The following is a 19,683-nucleotide window of genomic DNA, read 5'->3' on the forward strand; positions in this document are numbered from 1 at the left end:
GCCAGACTGAGCACTGTTCAGGCCGCAGTTGATGACCATACAGAACGCATTGCCCACTTGGAGCAGTCTGCAGACTCTACTAGCATCGACGTGACGGAGATGAAGACCACGCTTTCAGCCATTGCGGCTGAAAACGCTAAGCTAAAGGCTAAGCTGACTGATCTCGAAGGCCGGAGCCGCCGCAACAACATTCGGATCTTTGGATTACCCGAAAATATTGAAGGGCCTACACCAACAGTTTTTTTTTCGCAGCTGCTTTTTGAAGTGCTTGGTGCTGACGTTCTCTCATCTCCTCCGGAATTAGACCGTGCACACCGCTCACTAGCTGCTAAGCCAGGGCCCGCCGGTAAGCCGAGGCACGTCGTGATATGCTTTCACCGCTTTCAGACTCGTGAGCTGGTGGTGCGGACGGCTCGCAGACTTCGGGGCAATCTCTCCTACAAAGGCTCTCCGATCCATATCGTGGAGGATTACTGCCCGGAGGTTTTGGAGCAGCGCGGCCAGTATCGTGATGTTATGAGGAAGCTTTACCAGCTGGGCCACAAGCCTGCTCTGAGGTACCCAGCTAAGCTGTTTGTCGTGATGGAGGATGGCTCCAGGAAACATCTTCCCTCGGTGAAAGATGCTGCCGATTTTGTCTCTCGTCGCTGCCGAGATGATGGTGACCGGTCCCTTCCTGAATCCAACTAGTAACAATACGTGACCTGTCAAGAAGGCTGTTGCTACTGTCTAAATGACTGCCACCTCAGGACCTAAGCTAGTTATTATTTTTTATTTTATTTTATTTTATTTTATATATAAATATTTTTAATTGCTTATTTACTTTTTTCTTTTGAAGTAGCTATAATTATTTTACTCACACTTTTCTAAGGGTAATTTTGACTTCTGTTATTGGGGCAATTATAATGTGCCTTTAAACTTGGGGATTTGGAGGACTTTGGACGAAAGAGGGAAGTCCCGTGGTTAGGTGTTGACACCGTTGTGCAATGGACACTTGTTTCTTGTTTTCATGTATATATGGGGATGTTCAGGCCAAGCTTATTATTTCATTTTATTATTATTATTATTATTTTTTTTTTTTTTTCTTCGTTTCACTCAGATTTCCTTACAGAGACCAGCCGTGCTCTTCCAACCTACCATGTCCACGCCCATCACTTTAATTAAAGATCTTGTTTGAGGTATGTCTTCTATAAACATAAATAACAGATTCAGACTTATTTCGTGGAATGTGAAGGGGCTGGGGAATGCTACAAAACTGGGGCGAGTAATGACCCACTTAAATCGCCTTAAAGGAGATATTTATTTTCTCCAGGAAACTCACATGCCCAATAAGGAAGTTGTGCGACTTAAAAAACATTGGGTGGGGGAAGTCTTTCACTCCACATTTAATTGCAGGGCCCGTGGTGCAGCCATAATTTTCCATAAGGATCTTCCTTTTATTGCAGAAAAGTCAGTGCTAGACCCGAATGGCAGATATGTAATAGTTTCTGGGAAGATTCAACTAACATCCTTTCTATTCATCTGTGTTTACGGCCCTAACTGGGACGACAGTGCTTTTGTTAAAAAACTTTTTTCATCTTTTCCAGATCTCCAAAATCACTATATAATTATGGGTGGTGACTTTAATTTTGTGCAGGATCCGCAGCTTGATCGATCTTCTAACACTTCTGCCCCCCCTACTAGAGCAGCCAAAATGCTATCGACTCTCTCTCAACAGTTCGGTATTACTGACCCATGGAGGCATAAATTCCCGGGGGGAAAATCGTTCTCATTCTTCTCTCATGTTCATCGCACCTTTTCTCGTATTGACTTTTTTCTTTTAGATGTACGACTTCTGTCTAATCTGGTTTCTGTCGACTATCACGGTATAGCTATATCAGACCATTCTCCGGTTTCTCTTGATCTGGCCATACTCTCCCGGCCTCGCCTGTTGAACCAGTGGAGGTTCAATGCCGTCCTCCTAGCTGAGGAATCCTATAAAGAGTTTATACAATCACAACTAACTCTATTTTTTGAATTTAATGACCTGCCAGAAACAAATAGAAGCAATCTCTGGGAGGCCTCAAAGGCGTACATTAGAGGTCAACTGATTTCTTTTATTTCTAATAAGAGGAAAGTGGAGTCTGCTCGTACAAATTTACTTCTGAACGACATCAAGGACACAGACCAATTATTAGCTGCTAGTTTTGATCCAGACTTGTATAAGAAACGACTCGCACTACAGACAGAGCTTGATCTTATCTCTACCACGGAGGTCAGAACGCTGCTGCTTAAATCCAGACAACGTTTCTATGAATCGGGTGACAAGGCGGGGAAGCTTCTTTCATACCAGGCAAGGGCTGAGGCATCTTCTAGGCTTATTCCAGCAATATTATCTCCAGCGGGTGTGACGATCACAGACCCAGTTAGTGTAAACGAGACATTTGCGAAGTTCTACTCGACTCTTTATACATCTGAGTGTCCACACTCTCCAGATCTTGCGCTTGATAAAATTACTTTTCCACGTGTCACTGATGAGGATGCTGAAATTTTAGGTAAACCCATCACTACGGCAGAAGTCTCTGAGGCCATCAAATCACTCCAAAGTGGTAAGGCACCTGGCCCTGACGGTTTTACCACTGAATACTACAAAACCTTTTCCTCCGTGCTTAGCCCCTTCTTAAAAGATATGTATAATGAAGCCTTTCTCTCCGGCTGCCTTCCAAACACTCTCTCAGAAGCCACAATATCTCTTCTCCTTAAGAAAGACAAAGACCCTCTACTTTGCAGCAGTTACAGACCCATTTCCCTTCTCAATGTTGACTTTAAAATTCTGTCTAAAATTCTGGCTTCCCGTCTACAATGCGTTTTGTCTACCATCATAAATTTGGACCAGACAGGTTTCATGCCGGGCAGATTATCGTCGTGTAATACTAGACGCCTTTTTAACATAATTTCTTCGCCTTGCTCTGTAATGCCTGAGGTCATTCTCTCTCTTGACGCAGAAAAAGCCTTCGATCGGGTCGAGTGGAGCTTTCTATTTAACATTCTATCCCGATTTGGACTGGGGGGAGGGTTTGTCGACTGGGTTAAACTGCTTTACTCTTCCCCCAAAGCTTCAGTTCGCACTAACAATACGTTTTCTCCTTCCTTTTCTTTACATCGTGGCACAAGGCAGGGCTGTCCTCTTTCTCCTTTGTTGTTTCTTCTGGCTATTGAACCATTGGCCATCTGGTTACGCTCAGAAGCAGCCTTTATTGGCATCAAGCGTCTAGGCACAGTTCATAAGGTCTCGCTATATGCGGATGATCTTTTGCTTTACGTTTCAGACCCTATCACCTCCGTTCCCATCATCCTTAATATCCTACAAGAGTATAGCAATATATCTGGCTACAAACTTAATTATCAGAAGAGCGAACTTTTGCCTATCAATGACCTAGCCCGAATGATCCCTTCCTCTACTTTTCCGTTTCGGTGGTCACCTGGTGGGTTCAGATATCTAGGCATCCAGGTCACCCCATTATTGTCTGGGCTCTACCATACAAACTTTACCCCCCTGATTGACAGGACAGAGAGGGATTTTTTACGTTGGTCAGCTCTGCCGATCTCGCTTGCAGGTCGGGTTATTCTGGTCAAAATGGCCGTCCTTCCCAGGTTTCTTTACCTATTCCAACATCTTCCAATCTTCCTAGGCAAATCATTTTTTGACAAGCTAGACAGGACCGTTTCATCATTTTTATGGTCGGGCAGGCCGGCTCGTATCTGAAAATCAGTCTTACAAGCCCCGAAGGATGAGGGAGGACTGGCCCTGCCAGTCCTAAGATTTTATTATTGGGCAGCAAACATCCAGAAACTTCTTTTCTGGATGAACGATGACAATGAGGCCATTTCAAGCTGGACTCAGCTGGAAGGGAAATCTTCAGAATTTTGTCTGCGCTCAATACTGTGTGCACAGCTTCCCCTTCCCAGTGTCCATACCTGCCCAGTGGTGTCCACTTCTTTGAAAATCTGGAGTCAATTCAGGAAACATTTCGGCCTTATAAATTCCACAGTCCTCACATCAGTCTACAAAAACTGCAGATTCGATCCGTCCAAAACAGATCTGTCATTCAAACTATGGCACAGGAATGGGATTAAATCAATCTCTGACTTATACACTAACAATGTATTTTCCTCATTTGAACAATTGTCAAAGAAATATGCCCTCCCGAATCAGCATCTCTTCCGTTTCTTCCAGATCAGGGACTATGTTAAAAAACTGTTTCCTCATTTTCCAAATCGCCCACCAGAAACTCTTCTGGATGTTCTTCTCTCCAAAGACCCTTTTGTTAATGGATGCATTTCAAGCGTTTACAAGTCAATTTGGACAGCATCCTCAAAGCCGTCCGATACTGTCAAAACTGCGTGGGAAGACGGTCTAAACCTTAACATTACGGAACAACAATGGAGGTCGGCATTGTCTCTTGTCCATTTGTCCTCTATTTGCGCCCGCCATAGATTGATTCAATGTAAGATTGTTTATAGGGTCCATTACACCAATGCCAGACTGGCCAAAATCTATCCTTCTATTAGTGATGCCTGCAGCAGATGCCATCTCTCTCCTGCCAATCATGCCCATATGTTTTGGTCATGCCCAGTGATCGCAGCTCTTTGGACAGATGTATTTGATACACTAACGAGGGCTTACAGATACACCGTCACACCAAATCCCATGTCGGCAATATTTGGTCTCCCCCCAACTTCAGACACGCCGAGTGCACTAAAGCGGGCCGTTGCATTTACCACCCTATTAGCACGCAGGCTGGTCCTGCTGAACTGGAAGCTCCCCCATCCCCCTTCGCATGTCCGCTGGGTCCGCGAGGTGCTTTACAATCTCAAACTTGAGAGGCTTAGGTACTCACTTCATGGCTCACTCAGGGTGTTTCATGAGACCTGGAGCCCTTTCCTACAATATGTGGACTCCTTGACATTTCCTCACAATCTGGAGGCTGACTGAGCACCAGTGCAACAAAAAGCCACTGCTGTTACCCTGGTTTTCTCACTTATTACTACGTATTTAATTACCTTTTTTTTTTTTTTTTTTCTGGACGTATTTCTTATTTTAAAAAAAAAGAAAAAAGAAAAAAAAAAGCCCAAGTGGTTTGTGTTTTTTATTTATTTACTTTTTTATTTATTATTTATTTATTTTATTTATTTATTTATTTATTTATTGTGTCTGACTTGGCCTCTGGGGGTTGTTGACGGGGGTGGGTGGGACGGGTTGACATGTGAGTGTTTATTTTTACACATTGCCTTTTTTACATTTCATTTTACACTCTGTATGTCTGTTTAATACAGAAAATGTTCAATAAATAAAGTTATAAAAAAAAAAAAAGAAATTTGTATCATTCTCCAGCAATTAGATGAAGAACGCATTGGTAGATGGTGATACTACCATATGTGTTTGATGCTTGTAATTCTAGCCCAGTAAAGATAAGACCCACAGGATTACTCCTTGGAACCAAATGTTGTATTTCCTCTTTGAGTCTAAGAATTTGGGGAAAGTGCTTGTGGAATAGACAGAGAAATGGATATTGTCATGGAATCTGTTGACCCTGTGCCACTCCCAGCTTTTCAAAGCAATTATGCAATGGTGACAGCATGAAGGTACAAGTTTGGCATTTGCACATGTGCTAGCTACCAGTGGAGAATGCCTTTGGCCAGTATGGGGATTGAACCCACGACCTTTGTGTTATTAGCACCACGCTCTCAACCATCTGAGCTAACTGGCCTTTCACAGCATGTTTGCTTGTCGTTAGAGACATGATCAGCATTAAGTTCCGTTCCAACAGCAACGCTACGAAACTGTCATATCTCCAGACGTTTCCAATTTAAGAAGTAAACACATGTTTCTGCCCAGTTTCGAGCTGGGGACCTTTCGCGTGTTAGGCGAACGTGATAACCACTACACTACAGAAACCTTTCATTTTGCTGGACTCACTTTTTGGATCAGGTAAGAGAATATGAGGAAGAAACATTGCGTGAAAGCCAAAATTTGGAGTTAAATTCTTCATCCTTTTCAGTTCATCATGAGGATCCAATGCTTTTTCTTGGGAATGTGAGCCCGGTGCTATTGCCTTGAGATGAGGATTTTCTTCCATATGCATGATTTGTAGCTTGAAATAAATGGACAATACTTTCTTCACTCAGTTTTGAATAAGCAATGTCAGACCACGGCATGTTGTGACTTGATTAGTGGAAGGTATATCATGAGCAAAGAAATGCTGTAGCGCTGTGTTTATTGTCTGGTCTCCAAATGGTTCAGCTTTATTTCTTTTCATCAAATGAATGTTTCTGCCCAGTTTCGAGCTGGGGACCTTTCGCGTGTGAGGCGAACGTGATAACCACTACACTACAGAAACCTTAGTGGTTGATACTTTAAAATAACACACCTTGTTGATGACTTTAGAGAAAAGAAGGGCCAAGGTATGTGCGTAAAACAACAATTGCGGACGCTCCGAAACCTGTGTGATCTTGTACACTAACAAGTTGTTTTACAAGATGTCTGAGAGGCTGAATGAAGGTGTTCAGGTCCCCCAGAAATTTGTATCATTCTCTAGCAATTAAATGAAGAACGCATTGGTAGATGGTGATACTACTATATGTGTTTGATGCTTGTAATTCTAGCCCAGTAAAGATGAGACCCACAGGATTACACCTTTGAACCAAATGTTGTATTTCCTCTTTGAGTCTAAGAATTTGGGGAAAGTGCTTGTGGAATAGACAGAGAAATGGATATTGTCATGGAATCTGTTGACCCTGTGCCACTCCAAGCTTTTCAGAGCAATTATGCAATGGTGACAGCATGAAGGTACAAGTTTGGCATTTGCTAGCTACCAGTGGAGAATGCATTTGGCCAGTATGGGGATTGAACCCACGACCTTGGCGTTATTATCACCACGCTCTAAACCATCTGAGCTAACTGGCCTTTCACAGCATGTTTGCTTGTCGTTAGAGACATGATCAGCAAATAAGTTCTGTTCCAAAAGCAACCCTACAAAACTGTCATATCTCCAGACGTCTCCAATTTAAGAAGTAAACAAATGCTTCTGCCCAGTTTAGAGCTGGGGACCTTTCGCGTGTTAAGCGAACGTGATAACCACTAGACTACAGAAACCTTTCATGTTGCTGGACTTACTTTTTGGATCAGGTAAGAGAATATGAGGAAGAAACATTGCGTGAAAGCCAAAATTTGGAGTTAAATTCTTTATCCATTTTAATTCAACATGAGGTTCCAATGATTTATCTTGGGAATGTGAGCCCGGTTCTATTGCCTTGAGATGAGGAAAGTCTTCCATATGCATGATTTGTAGCTTGAAATAAATGGACAATACTTTCTTCACTCAGTTTTGTTTAAGCAATGTCAGACCACGGCATGTTGTGACTTGATTAGTGGAAGGTATATCATGAGCAAAGAAATGCTGTAGCGCTGTGTTTATTGTCTGGTCTCCAAATGGTTCGTCTTTTTTTCTTTTCATCAAATGAATGTTTCTGCCCAGTTTAGAGCTGGGGACCTTTCGCGTGTGAGGCGAACGTGATAACCACTACACCACAGAAACCTTAGTGGTTGATACTTTAAAATAACACACCTTGTTGATGACTTTAGAGAAAAGAAGGGCCAAGGTATGTGCGTAAAACAACAATTGCGGACGCTCCGAAACCTGTGTGATCTTGTACACTAACAAGTTGTTTTACAAGATGTCTGAGAGGCTGAATGAAGGTGATCAGGTCCCCCAGAAATTTGTATCATTCTCCAGCAATTAGATGAAGAACGCATTGGTAGATGGTGATACTACCATATGTGTTTGATGCTTGTAATTCTAGCCTAGTAAAGATAAGACCCACAGGATTACTCCTTGGAACCAAATGTTGTATTTCCTCTTTGAGTCTAAGAATTTGGGGAAAGTGCTTGTGGAATAGACAGAGAAATGGATATTGTCATGGAATCTGTTGACCCTGTGCCACTCCAAGCTTTTCAGAGCAATTATGCAATGGTGACAGCATGAAGGTACAAGTTTGGCATTTGCTAGCTACCAGTGGAGAATGCCTTTGGCCAGTTTGGGGATTGAACCCACGACCTTGGCGTTATTAGCACCACGCTCTAAACCATCTGAGCTAACTGGCCTTTCACAGCATGTTTGCTTGTCGTTAGAGACATGATCAGCAAATAAGTTCTGTTCCAAAAGCAACCCTACAAAACTGTCATATCTCCAGACGTCTCCAATTTAAGAAGTAAACAAATGCTTCTGCCCAGTTTAGAGCTGGGGACCTTTCGCGTGTTAAGCGAACGTGATAACCACTAGACTACAGAAACCTTTCATGTTGCTGGACTTACTTTTTGGATCAGGTAAGAGAATATGAGGAAGAAACATTGCGTGAAAGCCAAAATTTGGAGTTAAATTCTTTATCCATTTCAATTCAACATGAGGTTCCAATGATTTATCTTGGGAATGTGAGCCCGGTTCTATTGTCTTGAGATGAGGAAAGTCTTCCATATGCATGATTTGTAGCTTGAAATAAATGGACAATACTTTCTTCACTCAGTTTTGTATAAGCAATGTCAGACCACGGCATGTTGTGACTTGATTAGTGGAAGGTACATCATGAGCAAAGAAATGCTGTAGCGCTGTGTTTATTGTCTGGTCTACAAATGGTTTGTCTGTATTTCTTTTCATCAAATGAATGTTTCTGCCCAGTTTCGAGCTGGGGACCTTTCGCGTGTGAGGCGAACGTGATAACCACTACACTACAGAAACCTTAGTGGTTGATACTTTAAAATAACACACCTTGTTGATGACTTTAGAGAAAAAAAGGGCCAAGGTATGTGCGTAAAACAACAATTGCGGACGCTCCGAAACCTGTGTGATCTTGTACACTAACAAGTTGTTTTACAAGATGTATAAGAGGCTGAATGAAGGTGTTCGGGTCCCCCAGAAATGTGTATCATTCTCCAGCAATTAGATGAAGAACGCATTGGTAGATGGTGATACTACCATATGTGTTTGATGCTTGTAATTCTAGCCTAGTAAAGATAAGACCCACAGGATTACTCCTTGGAACCAAATGTTGTATTTCCTCTTTGAGTCTAAGAATTTGGGGAAAGTGCTTGTGGAATAGACAGAGAAATGGATATTGTCATGGAATCTGTTGACCCTGTGCCACTCCAAGCTTTTTAAAGCAATTATGCACTGGTGACAGCATAAAGGTATGAGTTTGGCATTTGCACATGTGCTAGCTACCAGTGGAGAATGCCTTTGGCCAGTATGGGGATTGAACCCATGACCTTGGCGTTATTAGCACCTCGCTCTAAACCATCTGAGCTAACTGGCCTTTCACAGCATGTTTGCTTGTCGTTAGAGACATGATCAGCAAATAAGTTCTGTTCCAAAAGCAACTTTAGGAAACTGTCATATCTCCAGACGTCTCCAATTTAAGAAGTAAACACATGTTTATGCACAGTTTCGAGCTGGGGACCTTTCGCGTGTTAGGCGAACGTGATAACCACTACACTACAGAAACCTTACATTTCGCTGGACTCACTTTTTGGATCAGGTAAGAGAATATGAGGAAGAAACATTGCGTGAAAGCCAAAATTTGGAGTTAAATTCTTCATCCTTTTCAGTTCATCATGAGGATCCAATGCTTTTTCTTGGGAATGTGAGCCCGGTGCTATTGCCTTGAGATGAGGATTTTCTTCCATATGCATGATTTGTAGCTTGAAATAAATGGACAATACTTTCTTCACTCAGTTTTGAATAAGCAATGTCAGACCACGGCATGTTGTGACTTGATTAGTGGAAGGTATATCATGAGCAAAGAAATGCTGTAGCGCTGTGTTTATTGTCTGGTCTCCAAATGGTTCGGCTTTATTTCTTTTCATCAAATTAATGTTTCTGCCCAGTTTCGAGCTGGGGACCTTTCGCGTGTGAGGCGAACGTGATAACCACTACACTACAGAAACCTTAGTGGTTCATACTTTAAAATAACACACCTTGTTGATGACTTTAGAGAAAAGAAGGGCCAAGGTATGTGCGTAAAACAACAATTGCGGACGCTCCGAAACCTGTGTGATCTTGTACACTAACAAGTTGTTTTACAAGATGTCTGAGAGGCTGAATGAAGGTTTCAGGTCCCCCAGAAATTTGTATCATTCTCCAGCAATTAGATGAAGAACGCATTGGTAGATGGTGATACTACCATATGTGTTTGATGCTTGTAATTCTAGCCCAGTAAAGATGAGACCCACAGGATTACACCTTGGAACCAAATGTTGTATTTCCTCTTTGAGTCTAAGAACTTGGGGAAAGTGCTTGTGGAATAGACAGAGAAATGGATATTGTCATGGAATCTGTTGACCCTGTGCCACTCCAAGCTTTTTAAAGCAATTATGCACTGGTGACAGCATGAAGGTACAAGTTTGGCATTTGCACATGTGCTAGCTACCAGTGGAGAATGCATTTGGCCAGTATGGGGATTGAACCCACGACCTTGGCGTTATTATCACCACGCTCTAAACCATCTGAGCTAACTGGCCTTTCACAGCATGTTTGCTTGTCGTTAGAGACATGATCAGCAAATAAGTTCTGTTCCAAAAGCAACCCTACAAAACTGTCATATCTCCAGACGTCTCCAATTTAAGAAGTAAACAAATGCTTCTGCCCAGTTTAGAGCTGGGGACCTTTCGCGTGTTAAGCGAACGTGATAACCACTAGACTACAGAAACCTTTCATGTTGCTGGACTTACTTTTTGGATCAGGTAAGAGAATATGAGGAAGAAACATTGCGTGAAAGCCAAAATTTGGAGTTAAATTCTTTATCCATTTTAATTCAACATGAGGTTCCAATGATTTATCTTGGGAATGTGAGCCCGGTTCTATTGCCTTGAGATGAGGAAAGTCTTCCATATGCATGATTTGTAGCTTGAAATAAATGGACAATACTTTCTTCACTCAGTTTTGTTTAAGCAATGTCAGACCACGGCATGTTGTGACTTGATTAGTGGAAGGTACATCATGAGCAAAGAAATGCTGTAGCGCTGTGTTTATTGTCTGGTCTCCAAATGGTTCGTCTTTTTTTCTTTTCATCAAATGAATGTTTCTGCCCAGTTTAGAGCTGGGGACCTTTCGCGTGTGAGGCGAACGTGATAACCACTACACCACGGAAACCTTAGTGGTTGATACTTTAAAATAACACACCTTGTTGATGACTTTAGAGAAAAGAAGGGCCAAGGTATGTGCGTAAAACAACAATTGCGGACGCTCCGAAACCTGTGTGATCTTGTACACTAACAAGTTGTTTTACAAGATGTCTGAGAGGCTGAATGAAGGTGATCAGGTCCCCCAGAAATTTGTATCATTCTCCAGCAATTAGATGAAGAACGCATTGGTAGATGGTGATACTACCATATGTGTTTGATGCTTGTAATTCTAGCCCAGTAAAGATTAGACCCACAGGATTACACCTTGGAACCAAATGTTGTATTTCCTCTTTGAGTCAAAGAATTTGGGGAAAGTGCTTGTGGAATAGACAGAGAAATGGATATTGTCATGGAATCTGTTGACCCTGTGCCACTCCAAGCTTTTCAAAGCAATTATGCAATGGTGACAGCATGAAGGTACAAGTTTGGCATTTGCACATGTGCTAGCTACCAGTGGAGAATGCCTTTGGCCAGTATGGGGATTGAACCCACGACCTTGGCGTTATTATCACCACGCTCTAAACCATCTGAGCTAACTGGCCTTTCACAGCATGTTTGCTTGTCGTTAGAGACATGATCAGCATTAAGTTCCGTTCCAACAGCAACGCTACGAAAATGTCATATCTCCAGACGTTTCCAATTTAAGAAGTAAACACATGTTTCTGCCCAGTTTCGAGCTGGGGACCTTGCGCGTGTTAGGCGAACGTGATAACCACTACACTACAGAAACCTTTCATTTTGCTGGACTCACTTTTTGGATCAGGTAAGAGAATATGAGGAAGAAACATTGCGTGAAAGCCAAAATTTGGAGTTAAATTCTTCATCCTTTTCAGTTCATCATGAGGATCCAATGCTTTTTCTTGGGAATGTGAGCCCGGTGCTATTGCCTTGAGATGAGGATTTTCTTCCATATGCATGATTTGTAGCTTGAAATAAATGGACAATACTTTCTTCACTCAGTTTTGAATAAGCAATGTCAGACCACGGCATGTTGTGACTTGATTAGTGGAAGGTATATCATGAGCAAAGAAATGCTGTAGCGCTGTGTTTATTGTCTGGTCTCCAAATGGTTCGGCTTTATTTCTTTTCATCAAATGAATGTTTCTGCCCAGTATCGAGCTGGGGACCTTTCGCGTGTGAGGCGAACGTGATAACCACTACACTACAGAAAGCTTAGTGGTTGATACTTTAAAATAACACACCTTGTTGATGACTTTAGAGAAAAGAAGGGCCAAGGTATGTGCGTAAAACAACAATTGCGGACGCTCCGAAACCTGTGTGATCTTGTACACTAACAAGTTGTTTTACAAGATGTCTGAGAGGCTGAATGAAGGTGTTCAGGTCCCCCAGAAATTTGTATCATTCTCCAGCAATTAAATGAAGAACGCATTGGTAGATGGTGATACTACCATATGTGTTTGATGCTTGTAATTCTAGCCCAGTAAAGATGAGACCCACAGGATTACACCTTTGAACCAAATGTTGTATTTCCTCTTTGAGTCTAAGAACTTGGGGAAAGTGCTTGTGGAATAGACAGAGAAATGGATATTGTCATGGAATCTGTTGACCCTGTGCCACTCCAAGCTTTTCAGAGCAATTATGCAATGGTGACAGCATGAAGGTACAAGTTTGGCATTTGCTAGCTACCAGTGGAGAATGCCTTTGGCCAGTTTGGGGATTGAACCCACGACCTTGGCGTTATTAGCACCACGCTCTAAACCATCTGAGCTAACTGGCCTTTCACAGCATGTTTGCTTGTCGTTAGAGACATGATCAGCAAATAAGTTCTGTTCCAAAAGCAACCCTACAAAACTGTCATATCTCCAGACGTCTCCAATTTAAGAAGTAAACACATGCTTCTGCCCAGTTTAGAGCTGGGGACCTTTCGCGTGTTAAGCGAACGTGATAACCACTAGACTACAGAAACCTTTCATGTTGCTGGACTTACTTTTTGGATCAGGTAAGAGAATATGAGGAAGAAACATTGCGTGAAAGCCAAAATTTGGAGTTAAATTCTTTATCCATTTCAATTCAACATGAGGTTCCAATGATTTATCTTGGGAATGTGAGCCCGGTTCTATTGCCTTGAGATGAGGAAAGTCTTCCATATGCATGATTTGTAGCTTGAAATAAATGGACAATACTTTCTTCACTCAGTTTTGTATAAGCAATGTCAGACCACGGCATGTTGTGACTTGATTAGTGGAAGGTACATCATGAGCAAAGAAATGCTGTAGCGCTGTGTTTATTGTCTGGTCTACAAATGGTTTGTCTGTATTTCTTTTCATCAAATGAATGTTTCTGCCCAGTTTCGAGCTGGGGACCTTTCGCGTGTGAGGCGAACGTGATAACCACTACACTACAGAAACCTTAGTGGTTCATACTTTAAAATAACACACCTTGTTGATGACTTTAGAGAAAAGAAGGGCCAAGGTATGTGCGTAAAACAACAATTGCGGACGCTCCGAAACCTGTGTGATCTTGTACACTAACAAGTTGTTTTACAAGATGTATAAGAGGCTGAATGAAGGTGTTCGGGTCCCCCAGAAATTTGTATCGTTCTCCAGCAATTAGATGAAGAACGCATTGGTAGATGGTGATACTACCATATGTGTTTGATGCTTGTAATTCTAGCCTAGTAAAGATAAGACCCACAGGATTACTCCTTGGAACCAAATGTTGTATTTCCTCTTTGAGTCTAAGAATTTGGGGAAAGTGCTTGTGGAATAGACAGAGAAATGGATATTGTCATGGAATCTGTTGACCCTGTGCCACTCCAAGCTTTTTAAAGCAATTATGCACTGGTGACAGCATGAAGGTACAAGTTTGGCATTTGCACATGTGCTAGCTACCAGTGGAGAATGCCTTTGGCCAGTATGGGGATTGAACCCATGACCTTGGCGTTATTAGCACCTCGCTCTAAACCATCTGAGCTAACTGGCCTTTCACAGCATGTTTGCTTGTCGTTAGAGACATGATCAGCAAATAAGTTCTGTTCCAAAAGCAACTTTAGGAAACTGTCATATCTCCAGACGTCTCCAATTTAAGAAGTAAACACATGTTTATGCACAGTTTCGAGCTGGGGACCTTTCGCGTGTTAGGCGAACGTGATAACCACTACACTACAGAAACTTTTCATTTCGCTGGACTCACTTTTTGGATCAGGTAAGAGAATATGAGGAAGAAACATTGCGTGAAAGCCAAAATTTGGAGTTAAATTCTTCATCCTTTTCAGTTCATCATGAGGATCCAATGCTTTTTCTTGGGAATGTGAGCCCGGTGCTATTGCCTTGAGATGAGGATTTTCTTCCATATGCATGATTTGTAGCTTGAAATAAATGGACAATACTTTCTTCACTCAGTTTTGAATAAGCAATGTCAGACCACGGCATGTTGTGACTTGATTAGTGGAAGGTATATCATGAGCAAAGAAATGCTGTAGCGCTGTGTTTATTGTCTGGTCTCCAAATGGTTCGGCTTTATTTCTTTTCATCAAATGAATGTTTCTGCCCAGTTTCGAGCTGGGGACCTTTCGCGTGTGAGGCGAACGTGATAACCACTACACTACAGAAACCTTAGTGGTTGATACTTTAAAATAACACACCTTGTTGATGACTTTAGAGAAAAGAAGGGCCAAGGTATGTGCGTAAAACAACAATTGCGGACGCTCCGAAACCTGTGTGATCTTGTACACTAACAAGTTGTTTTACAAGATGTCTGAGAGGCTGAATGAAGGTGTTCAGGTCCCCCAGAAATTTGTATCATTCTCCAGCAATTAGATGAAGAACGCATTGGTAGATGGTGATACTACCATATGTGTTTGATGCTTGTAATTCTAGCCCAGTAAAGATTAGACCCACAGGATTACACCTTGGAACCAAATGTTGTATTTCCTCTTTGAGTCAAAGAATTTGGGGAAAGTGCTTGTGGAATAGACAGAGAAATGGATATTGTCATGGAATCTGTTGACCCTGTGCCACTCCAAACTTTTCAAAGCAATTATGCAATGGTGACAGCATGAAGGTACAAGTTTGGCATTTGCACATGTGCTAGCTACCAGTGGAGAATGCCTTTGGCCAGTATGGGGATTGAACCCACAACCTTGGCGTTATTATCACCACGCTCTAAACCATCTGAGCTAACTGGCCTTTCACAGCATGTTTGCTTGTCGTTAGAGACATGATCAGCAAATAAGTTCCGTTCCAACAGCAACGCTACGAAACTGTCATATCTCCAGACGTCTCCAATTTAAGAAGTAAACACATGTTTCTGCCCAGTTTCGAGCTGGGGACCTTGCGCGTGTTAGGCGAACGTGATAACCACTACACTACAGAAACCTATCATTTTGCTGGACTCACTTTTTGGATCAGGTAAGAGAATATGAGGAAGAAACATTGCGTGAAAGCCAAAATTTGGAGTTAAATTCTTCATCCTTTTCAGTTCATCATGAGGATCCAATGCTTTTTCTTGGGAATGTGAGCCCGGTGCTATTGCCTTGAGATGAGGATTTTCTTCCATATGCATGATTTGTAGCTTGAAATAAATGGACAATACTTTCTTCACTCAGTTTTGAATAAGCAATGTCAGACCACGGCATGTTGTGACTTGATTAGTGGAAGGTATATCATGAGCAAAGAAATGCTGTAGCGCTGTGTTTATTGTCTGGTCTCCAAATGGTTCGGCTTTTTTTCTTTTCATCAAATGAATGTTTCTGCCCAGTCTCGAGCTGGGGACCTTTCGCGTGTGAGGCGAACGTGATAACCACTACACTACAGAAACCTTAGTGGTTGATACTTTAAAATAACACACCTTGTTGATGACTTTAGAGAAAAGAAGGGGCCAAGGTATGTGCGTAAAACAACAATTGCGGACGCTCCGAAACCTGTGTGATCTTGTACACTAACAAGTTGTTTTACAAGATGTCTGAGAGGCTGAATGAAGGTGTTCAGGTCCCCCAGAAATGTGTATCATTCTCCAGCAATTAGATGAAGAACGCATTGGTAGATGGTGATACTACCATATGTGTTTGATGCTTGTAATTCTAGCCCAGTAAAGATGAGACCCACAGGATTACACCTTTGAACCAAATGTTGTATTTCCTCTTTGAGTCAAAGAATTTGGGGAAAGTGCTTGTGGAATAGACAGAGAAATGGATATTGTCATGGAATCTGTTGACCCTGTGCCACTCCCAGCTTTTCAAAGCAATTATGCAATGGTGACAGCATGAAGGTACAAGTTTGGCATTTGCACATGTGCTAGCTACCAGTGGAGAATGCCTTTGGCCAGTATGGGGATTGAACCCACGACCTTGGCGTTATTAGCACCACGCTCTCAACCATCTGAGCTAACTGGCCTTTCACAGCATGTTTGCTTGTCGTTAGAGACATGATCAGCATTAAGTTCCGTTCCAACAGCAACGCTACGAAACTGTCATATCTCCAGACGTTTCCAATTTAAGAAGTAAACACATGTTTCTGCCCAGTTTCGAGCTGGGGACCTTGCGCGTGTTAGGCGAACGTGATAACCACTACACTACAGAAACCTTTCATTTTGCTGGACTCACTTTTTGGATCAGGTAAGAGAATATGAGGAAGAAACATTGCGTGAAAGCCAAAATTTGGAGTTAAATTCTTCATCCTTTTCAGTTCATCATGAGGATCCAATGCTTTTTCTTGGGAATGTGAGCCCGGTGCTATTGCCTTGAGATGAGGATTTTCTTCCATATGCATGATTTGTAGCTTGAAATAAATGGACAATACTTTCTTCACTCAGTTTTGAATAAGCAATGTCAGACCACGGCATGTTGTGACTTGATTAGTGGAAGGTATATCATTAGCAAAGAAATGCTGTAGCGCTGTGTTTATTGTCTGGTCTCTAAATGGTTCGGCTTTATTTCTTTTCATCAAATGAATGTTTCTGCCCAGTTTCGAGCTGGGGACCTTTCGCGTGTGAGGCGAACGTGATAACCACTACACTACAGAATCCTTAGTGGTTGATACTTTAAAATAACACACCTTGTTGATGACTTTAGAGAAAAGAAGGGCCAAGGTATGTGCGTAAAACAACAATTGCGGACGCTCCGAAACCTGTGTGATCTTGTACACTAACAAGTTGTTTTACAAGATGTATGAGAGGCTGAATGAAGGTGTTCAGGTCCCCCAGAAATTTGTATCATTCTCCAGCAATTAAATGAAGAACGCATTGGTAGATGGTGATACTACCATATGTGTTTGATGCTTGTAATTCTAGCCCAGTAAAGATGAGACCCACAGGATTACACCTTTGAACCAAATGTTGTATTTCCTCTTTGAGTCTAAGAACTTGGGGAAAGTGCTTGTGGAATAGACAGAGAAATGGATATTGTCATGGAATCTGTTGACCCTGTGCCACTCCAAGCTTTTCAGAGCAATTATGCAATGGTGACAGCATGAAGGTACAAGTTTGGCATTTGCTAGCTACCAGTGGAGAATGCCTTTGGCCAGTTTGGGGATTGAACCCACGACCTTGGCGTTATTAGCACCACGCTCTAAACCATCTGAGCAAACTGGCCTTTCACAGCATGTTTGCTTGTCGTTAGAGACATGATCAGCAAATAAGTTCCGTTCCAAAAGCAAACCTACAAAACTGTCATATCTCCAGACGTCTCCAATTTAAGAAGTAAACACATGCTTCTGCCCAGTTTCGAGCTGGGTTAGGCGAACGTGATAACCACTACACTACAGAAACCTTTCATTTTGCTGGACTCACTTTTTGGATCAGGTAAGAGAATATGAGGAAGAAACATTGCGTGAAAGCCAAAATTTGGAGTTAAATTCTTCATCCTTTTCAGTCCATCATGAGGATCCAATGCTTTTTCTTGGGAATGTGAGCCCGGTGCTATTGCCTTGAGATGAGGATTTTCTTCCATATGCATGATTTGTAGCTTGAAATAAATGGACAATACTTTCTTCACTCAGTTTTGAGTAAGCAATGTCAGACCACGGCATGTTGTGACTTGATTAGTGGAAGGTATATCATGAGCAAAGAAATGCTGTAGCGCTGTGTTTATTGTCTGGTCTCCAAATGGTTCGGCTTTATTTCTTTTCATCAAATGAATGTTTCTGCCCAGTTTCGAGCTGGGGACCTTTCGCGTGTGAGGCGAACGTGATAACCACTACACTACAGAAACCTTAGTGGTTGATACTTTAAAATAACACACCTTGTTGATGACTTTAGAGAAAAGAAGGGCCAAGGTATGTGCGTAAAACAACAATTGCGGACGCTCCGAAACCTGTGTGATCTTGTACACTAACAAGTTGTTTTACAAGATGTATGAGAGGCTGAATGAAGGTGTTCAGGTCCCCCAGAAATTTGTATCATTCTCCAGCAATTAGATGAAGAACGCATTGGTAGATGGTGATACTATCATATGTGTTTGATGCTTGTAATTCTAGCCCAGTAAAGATAAGACCCACAGGATTACTCCTTGGAACCAAATGTTGTATTTCCTCTTTGAGTCTAAGAATTTGGGGAAAGTGCTTGTGGAATAGACAGAGAAATGGATATTGTCATGGAATCTGTTGACCCTGTGCCACTCCAAGCTTTTTAAAGCAAATATGCACTGGTGACAGCATAAAGGTATGAGTTTGGCATTTGCACATGTGCTAGCTACCAGTGGAGAATGCCTTTGGCCAGTATGGGGATTGAACCCACGACCTTGGCGTTATTAGCACCACGCTCTAAACCATCTGAGCTAACTGGCCTTTCACAGCATGTTTGCTTGTCGTTAGAGACATGATCAGCAAATAAGTTCTGTTCCAACAGCAACGCTACGAAACTGTCATATCTCCAGACGTCTCCAATTTAAGAAGTAAACACATGTTTCTGCCCAGTTTCGAGCTGGGGACCTTGCGCGTGTTAGGCGAACGTGATAACCACTACACTACAGAAACCTTTCATTTTGCTGGACTCACTTTTTGGATCAGGTAAGAGAATATGAGGAAGAAACATTGCGTGAAAGCCAAAATTTGGAGTTAAATTCTTCATCCTTTTCAGTTCATCATGAGGATCCAATGCTTTTTCTTGGGAATGTGAGCCCGGTGCTATTGCCTTGAGATGAGGATTTTCTTCCATATGCATGATTTGTAGCTTGAAATAAATGGACAATACTTTCTTCACTCAGTTTTGAATAAGCAATGTCAGACCACGGCATGTTGTGACTTGATTAGTGGAAGGTATATCATGAGCAAAGAAATGCTGTAGCGCTGTGTTTATTGTCTGGTCTCCAAATGGTTCGGCTTTATTTCTTTTCATCAAATGAATGTTTCTGCCCAGTTTCGAGCTGGGGACCTTTCGCGTGTGAGGCGAACGTGATAACCACTACACTACAGAAACCTTAGTGGTTGATACTTTAAAATAACACACCTTGTTGATGACTTTTGAGAAAAGAAGGGCCAAGGTATGTGCGTAAAACAACAATTGCGGACGCT

The 19,683-nt window shown here is 42.0% G+C and overlaps 1 protein-coding gene and 16 non-coding genes across 17 annotated transcripts in view; all 17 read right to left on the reverse strand.

Annotated features, from left to right (window-relative positions):
• Positions 1-19,683, reverse strand: part of LOC101159213 (dehydrogenase/reductase SDR family member 13) — a 336,613-nt gene that overhangs the window by 151,334 nt on the left and 165,596 nt on the right. The window lies entirely within an intron of this gene.
• On the reverse strand, positions 5,866-5,938 carry trnav-aac (transfer RNA valine (anticodon AAC)). The gene has a single exon. It is a non-coding gene; the product is annotated as a tRNA-Val (tRNA).
• On the reverse strand, positions 6,308-6,380 carry trnav-cac (transfer RNA valine (anticodon CAC)). Its single transcript has one exon. It is a non-coding gene; the product is annotated as a tRNA-Val (tRNA).
• trnav-cac (transfer RNA valine (anticodon CAC)) lies at positions 7,505-7,577 on the reverse strand. The gene has a single exon. It is a non-coding gene; the product is annotated as a tRNA-Val (tRNA).
• On the reverse strand, positions 8,702-8,774 carry trnav-cac (transfer RNA valine (anticodon CAC)). Its single transcript has one exon. It is a non-coding gene; the product is annotated as a tRNA-Val (tRNA).
• trnav-cac (transfer RNA valine (anticodon CAC)) lies at positions 9,907-9,979 on the reverse strand. The gene has a single exon. It is a non-coding gene; the product is annotated as a tRNA-Val (tRNA).
• trnav-aac (transfer RNA valine (anticodon AAC)) lies at positions 11,873-11,945 on the reverse strand. Its single transcript has one exon. It is a non-coding gene; the product is annotated as a tRNA-Val (tRNA).
• trnav-cac (transfer RNA valine (anticodon CAC)) lies at positions 12,315-12,388 on the reverse strand. Its single transcript has one exon. It is a non-coding gene; the product is annotated as a tRNA-Val (tRNA).
• trnav-cac (transfer RNA valine (anticodon CAC)) lies at positions 13,512-13,584 on the reverse strand. Its single transcript has one exon. It is a non-coding gene; the product is annotated as a tRNA-Val (tRNA).
• trnav-cac (transfer RNA valine (anticodon CAC)) lies at positions 14,717-14,789 on the reverse strand. The gene has a single exon. It is a non-coding gene; the product is annotated as a tRNA-Val (tRNA).
• trnav-aac (transfer RNA valine (anticodon AAC)) lies at positions 15,480-15,552 on the reverse strand. The gene has a single exon. It is a non-coding gene; the product is annotated as a tRNA-Val (tRNA).
• trnav-cac (transfer RNA valine (anticodon CAC)) lies at positions 15,922-15,994 on the reverse strand. The gene has a single exon. It is a non-coding gene; the product is annotated as a tRNA-Val (tRNA).
• On the reverse strand, positions 16,685-16,757 carry trnav-aac (transfer RNA valine (anticodon AAC)). Its single transcript has one exon. It is a non-coding gene; the product is annotated as a tRNA-Val (tRNA).
• Positions 17,127-17,199, reverse strand: trnav-cac (transfer RNA valine (anticodon CAC)). Its single transcript has one exon. It is a non-coding gene; the product is annotated as a tRNA-Val (tRNA).
• Positions 18,311-18,383, reverse strand: trnav-cac (transfer RNA valine (anticodon CAC)). Its single transcript has one exon. It is a non-coding gene; the product is annotated as a tRNA-Val (tRNA).
• Positions 19,074-19,146, reverse strand: trnav-aac (transfer RNA valine (anticodon AAC)). Its single transcript has one exon. It is a non-coding gene; the product is annotated as a tRNA-Val (tRNA).
• Positions 19,516-19,588, reverse strand: trnav-cac (transfer RNA valine (anticodon CAC)). Its single transcript has one exon. It is a non-coding gene; the product is annotated as a tRNA-Val (tRNA).

Source organism: Oryzias latipes, chromosome 13 (genome assembly GCF_053564925.1).
Source record: "Oryzias latipes strain Hd-rR chromosome 13, Olatipes_Hd-rR_3.1".
NCBI lineage: Eukaryota > Metazoa > Chordata > Actinopteri > Beloniformes > Adrianichthyidae > Oryzias > Oryzias latipes.